The sequence below is a fragment of the Desmodus rotundus genome, chromosome 1, assembly GCF_022682495.2.
Source record: "Desmodus rotundus isolate HL8 chromosome 1, HLdesRot8A.1, whole genome shotgun sequence".
Lineage (NCBI taxonomy): Eukaryota > Metazoa > Chordata > Mammalia > Chiroptera > Phyllostomidae > Desmodus > Desmodus rotundus.
In genome coordinates this window covers 69468637-69476305 of record NC_071387.1, presented here as the reverse complement: position 1 = coordinate 69476305, position 7669 = coordinate 69468637, and positions in this window count along the sequence as shown.

Genomic DNA, 7669 nt, shown 5'->3' with positions numbered 1-7669 from the left:
AGTCCAAACAAGTAATCTACCTTACTTCTGAGTTGGTTATAAGACAAACAAGCCAGAAGCCTCTTATCAAATATTCATCTATGTCATCTCAAAATCACCCATTTGAATTGATCAATATTCTACAGGGCAGTAATGATAAAATTATAAACAATTTGATCAATATTTAGTTATCTAACCTCAGGTATAAGTCTCTATGCTGAACAAGCAGTGAGGATATCCCACTGCCTTAAAATCTCTTCTCCACACTGCCTAAATGCCTCTTTCCCTCTTCTCAGGTGTGAAATTCTACCAAATCAAGATTCATTTGGGTTAACAAGGCCATTTTGAAAGGTAAATAACTCTAAGAAAATTAGTTTAACAATTAAATCCTTTATGGAGAGTGCACAGTGCACTGGCTGCCTTAAATTACTTCCCTCCTAAACTTCAGTTGAGATATCCCCAGAGAAATGAGTGCTTTAATAGCCGGGACTTAGAAAACAGAAGAGCAATTTTGGAATATGAGGAGAAGGGATTTAGGTAAAGACACAGTTAAGTCAGACTAAAAAATGAAGGGTTAGAGCAGCCAGAGGCATAATGAAGTAAAGAGAAAAGAGGAGTAACGAAAAGTATGAAGGCTTGAAAACAAAGGATCAATACTGCAAAAATCTGTCCTGGACTAGGCATGCTCCCAGTTTTCAGTGCCCTGTTGCCTCCTGACGACTGAGACACAAGAAGGTAACAATATGACAGCATACACGAAAAGATGAAAGTCAAAAGCAGCCTTAATCTCTTCACACTCCATAGAAACAGACATCATCTCAAAAGTCATTAATTATGTGATTTAAAAATCTCAATATACCTTTTATAGTCCACATTTTGGTATCACCTGAAAGGAATAAAAACATTTTCTGATATTTTTCAATAGCTTTGCTGATTTACTTACATTTTTGCAAGTCAAAAGGCATATGAGTTTATGGAGGTGGGCCATCAGATGTGGGAGTCCGATGTGGGGCATTGTCTTAGTAACTGTCTCATACTTGCATTTCTCAGACCATTAGTCTAGTCATCCAAGGCCAGAAATGAACATATTTTCATTCAAATACTAATCATCTTTCCTTGAATATTCTAGAGATCTGACAGGCCTCCAGAGAAGTTGTACACTGAGCATAGGAAGGCTGAACGAAACCAGTTTTTACCAGATTCAAGAGTCAAATGAAGACATTTTAAGTCTATTAACATACTCGGCAGCTCAACTACATTTTGCCAAGAGGTTATTTATAGTTGTGAGACCCAAATAGATCATCTGTAAATTGCCAGTGGCAAAAGCAGTTTTAGGAATTACAGACCTGGGTGGGAGGAGGGGTGTGGTGACCCGCAACAGCACAGTGACGCGGGCGCTGGAGAGGACCCCAGGGATTTGTCCGTAGGCGCTCTGCCCTCACAGCCTTGCCACTGCCCTGGGCGGTCTTTTCACCTGTTTCAGCTGTGCTTTCCTCCCTCGGGGGAGTTAATCCAGCAGCCCGTCGGAGGAAAAACTAATTTAAATGATCTGTAAACAAAAGGTTGTATAGAGTTGAGTTAATAATAAAAAAGGCTTTAGCCAGGGATAGTACAAGTAAGTCAGTTCCCAAGCACTTTTCCTACTCTTATCATCGGCAGTCATCTGACAGCTTTTACAAAATGCTCACCTCTGCTGTCAGACCACTTCTTCCCAGCCCTGTACAGTTGCAGTATCTCAGGATTTTAAAATTAGCACCAGAGTCCATATCACAAGCTCACCAAAGCAGTAAGGTCTAGAACTAACTTGTTTTTAGAGCCAACCGACAGTGACTGCTTTGTGGCTTCCGTGAACAATAGACCCTTTGCCAACAGGACCCAGACCCATAGCTGTCTGGGAAGCCCTACTCACACCAGGTGAGATAGGAAAACAGTTCCAAAGCTGGCGTTTCAGCGCCAAGGCATGAACATACATGTTAATGTCCTGGACAAGCCCTGGACACACATTTGGAAGCCAATACAGGGGTGGGGCAAAGTAGGTTTATAGTCCTGAGTACACAAAACACCGTTAGTCTTGTATTGTTAGTGATTAATTATTGTATTGTTTTCCATACTAACAACTGTAAACCTACTTTACCCCAACCTGTATTCTATTTTTTATCATATATGTCCAATACAGCAGACTGACCTTTCAACCCACTCATTTTCTTGATCTAAATCCTAATCTACATCAGTCTTTCCATCCACCTCCACAGGTCCCTGACTTGGGTGCTGGGACAATTGATACTTCTAACATCCCTATCAATTTACTGTGTATCATTCTGAGAAAGGAACAAGCTGAGTAAAAACAGCTTTCTATAGATGTTATGACCTAGTTTATCCCTCTCAGATCCAGAACCTTGATTTCAATCATCAGTCAAGTTTGCTCCACCCAAATACCCATTTATAAGCACACCAGAGGTGTAGTTCTTGCTCTTGTTTATGTTCTTGTTGTTTGTAACTAAGATTTATGAAAGTGATACAGGAATTTGTTTAAAGTCTTACACCATGCAATGAACACCATATATACCTTTTACTGTACGGCTAACTTGAGTTACTCCCATGCAATTATTATAGTGGGAGGTCTGAAATACACATTTGTCTCCTCTCCACTGAAAGATTACTGAAAACCCCTTGCCAGGGTGTTACAAAGTAGTCTGAGTTCTAATATAGCATGGTTTACTCTCCTTGCATCATGCAGGCCCTGCTCATCCTCTCTTATGGGCCTCATGTTGTGTTTATTCATACCAGTCTAGGCTGAAAAAAATGTTATCTTTTATCACAATACTTACTCATAGTCTTATGAGACCTGCTAGAGTTAAATTGAAGTACTAGCTTTAAGAATTTTATTTCTAAGAAGACTTGCTTTCTTCAACATTCTCTGAAGAATTATCTGCCACCAACTGATCCTTATATTGTTTCTTTGATGCTGTACTTCATCTTCCACATCTGAGTACCCCATATGGTGGGGGCCAGCATGGGTTCTGCATGTGGCTGTGCTGGGAGCCACGATCAGTTATGATCCCTTTAATAAGCTAGCTCCTGGAATGGGGACACAAAGCAAAAATGTACTCACCTACTTTGTGGAAATATGGGCAGTGTGATTTTATCTCTATACCACGATTAATACTCATTCCGATTTTCCTTCTGACTAGCTCCAACAATGAAACCAATTCTCCAGCTTCTCCTTGGAAGGACCTTGTCCATGTAGCTACCACTCCAACTTTTGTGGCTGCTATCCGAGGGACAGGCCCTCAAACCACCAGCTCTGATAGCCAACGAGGCTCAGCATTTACAAGTCCCATAAGAACACGTTAAACAAAAAATCAGTTTTCAAATGGGTGTGCAAGCATGTCATGCAGCTGTCTCCCCTTGGTTCTGCACAAAATGGTATGCACACTAATTACCAGCACCTGGGAATTTCCTGGGAATTTCAGACTTCGGTGTATTAGACTACTGGTCATGGCTGAGATGTTCAGCCTTTGACTTTCCAGTTCCTGCCCGAGTTCGTTCCTTCTTTGTAGGAGTTCAATGTATAGAATAAGAACTTTCTGAAATAGTCCAGATTGCTCATGATTAGAAGCAGCTTTTACCAAAAACCTCACAGATGCTTACCTACTCAAGATTTAAGTTTATCTTTCTTTCTAACCCAGGATGTTATACTGTCTTCTCATCTTCCTTTAATCCACAAGCTTCCCATTTGCTCTCTAGCAGAAAAAGACTTTTCCCCACATCTATCTCTATGGCTTCAGGTGAAAACCATTGACATCACAGCTACCTACCCTACACAGCTGAGTTGCCCTCAGCTCTAAGCAATTCCAGCATCCCTGATGCTTGTCCCTGGAGACTCAATTCATCATACTTGCTTCAGGTCAAAACTGTTAAAGTTGTAACATCCTTACATTCTTAAAGCTAGCTCTAGCCCCAGGAAACTCCTGCCTCTTGCATCTCTCTAGTACTAAAACCATGAAAAAGATCTTAGATTACCTATCCGTCCTCCTAACATTTGCCTGAACTGGAAAGGAATGTACTCTATACTGTGCCCAGAAAGAGAGCCCAGGGGGGCAAATTATAAATGCCCCTAATTCATTCAGGGAAGAGCGTACACTGAAGAGCCAGCAAGCCTGGTTTAGTGTTTGGGACACATGCCGTTAAGACTCCATGATATCATGCCGTTAAGACTCCAGCTATTTGGATTACACAACTTATTCTGGTTCTTGCTATTTCAGCTTACCAAAAAGTCTTCTGATTACAGGCTGACTTCCTACATAGCTTTTCCCATACTGAGCAGATCAGCTGACACAAGTATACCAATTTGCTTTGAAGCTAAGTTTTCATTATAAATTCATGCATTACCTAACTTGTTCATCACACTCATGTGAGTCTGGTTAGTGTAGCCTAACTCCTGGAACACATCACTTCTATAAAACATAAACATTCGAGTTTCTGGACATACATTTTTTTGGCCCTACCCTCTGACTTTTAGGGACTCATAAGTAACCAGGGTTAAATGATCAATTTAGCTATAATCCTGGGAGTTCCTTAACTTACAATTGGGCATCTGGTTTCTTTATGTCTTACTTACAACTTCAATTACCATAAAATTATAAACACACACAAATGATTTTTCTATTAATCATTGACACTTGTGACTGAAATTGTCTTTGAATGAATCCATTATGAATTCTTTGTTTATGACTAGTATTGGTACCTTTAAGGGTAAGTCGTGAGTTGTTTTACTTTACCAGTAGTTTGATAAATTTTCAAAGGGCTTGGTTTCCTCACAAAGTCTAGTATTTCCTCAAAATTTTAAGGTAAGAATTATTCTGAAGAGTCCATTTAACAACTTATTAAGAAGAAATCACACTGAAGAAAGAAATTAAGGAAGACACAAACAAATGGAAGCATGTACCATGCTCATGGATTGGAAGAATTAACATCATCAAAATGGCCATACTACCCAAAGCAATTTATAGATTCAATGCAATCCCTATTAGAGTACCCATGACATATTTCACAGATATACAGCAAACATTTCAGAAATTTATATGGAACCATAAACGACCCTGAATAGCTGCAGCAATTTTGAGAAAGAAAACAAAGCAGGAGGGATCACAATACCTGACATCAAACTGTATTACAAGGCCACGGTAATCAAAACAGCCTGGTACTGGCATAAAAACAGGCACATAGACCAATGGAACAGAACAGAGAGCCCAGAAATAAACTCAAGTCTTTACGGTCAATTAATATTTGACAAAGGAGGCAGGAGCATAAAATGGAGCAAAAACAGCCTCTTCAACAGATGGTGTTGGGAGATCTGGACAGCTATGTGCAAAAAAATGAAACTCGATTACCAACTTACGCCATACACGAAAATAAACCCAAGATGGATAAAAGACTTAAATATAAGTCGTTACACCATAAAAGTCCTAGAGGAAAACTTTGGTAGGAAAATCTCAGACATTCCACGCAGCAACATCCTCACAGACATGTCCCCTAAAACAAGGGACATAAAGGAAAGAATAAACAAATGGGACCTCATCAAAATAAAAAGCTTCTGCATGGCTAAAGAAAACAGCACCAAATTACAAAGAGAAGCAACAGTATGGGAAAACATATTTGCCAATGATACCTCAGACAAGGGCCTGATCTCCAACATATACAAAGAACTCACAGGACTCCACTCCAGGAAGACAAACAACCCAATTAAAAAATGGGCAAAGGACTTGAATAGACACTTCTCCAAGGAAGACATACAGAGGGCCCAGAGACATATGAAAAGATGCTCAGCATCACTAGCCATCAGAGATGCAAATTAAAACCACAATGAGGTACCATCTCACACCAGTCAGAGTGGCCAACATAAACAAGTCGACAAACAAATGTTGGAGAGGATGCGGAGAAAAGGGAACCCTAGTGCACTGTTGGTGGGAATGCAGACTGGTGAGGCCACTGTGGAAAACAATATGGAATTTCCTCAGAAAACTAAAAATGGAACTGCCCTTTGACCCAGCAATTCCGCTGCTGGGATTATACCCTAAGAACACTGAAACACCTATCCAAAAGAACCTGTGCACCCCAATGTTCATAGCAGCACAATTTACAATAGCCAAGTACTGGAAGCAACCTAAGTGCCCATCAGCAAACGAGTGGATCCAAAAACTATGGTATATTTACACAATGGAATTCTACGCAGCAGAGAGAAAGAAGGAGCTTATACCCTTTGCAACAGCATGGATGGAACTGGAGAGCATTATGCTAAGTGAAATAAGCCAGACGGTGAGGGACAAATACCATATGATCTTACCTTCAATTGGAACATAATAAATAGAAGAAAAAAGCAAACAAAATATAACCAGAGACATTGAAGTTAAGAACAATCTAACAATGGTCAGGGGGGAGTGGGGAGGGGACAGTGAGGAGAGGGGATTACAGGAACTACTATAAAGGACACATGGACAAAATCAAGGGGGAGGGAGGAGGTGCGGGAGGGAGGTGGGTTCAGCTGGGGTGGGGTGGAGGAATGGGGAGAAAAGGCACACAACTGTAATTGAATAACAATAAAAAAATAAAATTAAAAAATATATAAAAAAAGAAGAAATCAATGCAATGTTTCCTGACAGCAAGCATAATATATTCCTAATTAGTTCGTCTTTTCTCAAAGTTCCTGTCTTTTCAGATTATTGCTTAAAAACTATCTTTCTTCGAGGCATCACCAATTCAGTTAGATTGACCTTCCTCAGCAGCCATCCTTATATTGGGCTTTTCTTTCTTGGTTGTAGGTTTTTTTCTGATCCTACTTCATTTATTGATTTCTTTTTACATAGTCTCCTGGTAACCTTCAGTCCATAAACACTCTAGCCTTTTGTTATCTTTTAAGAATTGTCAAACTGTGGGCCTGGCCAGGTAGCTTACTAGCTTAGAGCACTGTCCCTGTAAGCCAAGGTTGTGGATTTAATCCCCAGTAGGGCACATACAAGAATCAACCAATAAATGCATCAATAAGTGAAACAACAAATCGATATTTATCTCTCCGTGTGTCTCTCCCGGTTTCTCTCTCTCTCTCAAATCAATTAAAAGAAGGAATGTCAAATTGGGGATTGTTTTACTTGTATAATTGATGTTTGACTATTTGTCTTGACTTTATTTTTAAATACTTTCTCCTCTTCCCTCCTCTTTGTTCTTATCACACTAGTCTACTTTGTATAGAAAGAGGCAGGGATAGGGATCTGAGTTCTGAACTTATGTGTAGAGAAAATAGCTACAAATTTTGCATAAAGCCCAATTGATTTTCTCTATGGAAACTTACCTTCCTCACTCAATCCCACAATGAAAGGTGAAAAGTATTGGAGAAGTCCCTGAAGGAACCTCTACCCACATTCAGCTTTTAAGAAGACTCTTTTTTCCCTTCTGTGTAAACTACATTAAAGTTCTCTTAAGTTGTCCCTCAGTACACTTCTAATGCATTCTCCATTATGCAGCCAGTGTGATCTTTTCTAAAATGCTACATTGGCCTTTCAATATGATGATGATTCAAATCCTTTCTGACTTCCCTTTTTACACAAATAAAACCTCAAGATAGCGGACAAGCTCTTCCACATCTGGCCTTTTCCTTTCTCTGGCCCCTCTTTTCACTGGAGCTTCTCCCAGA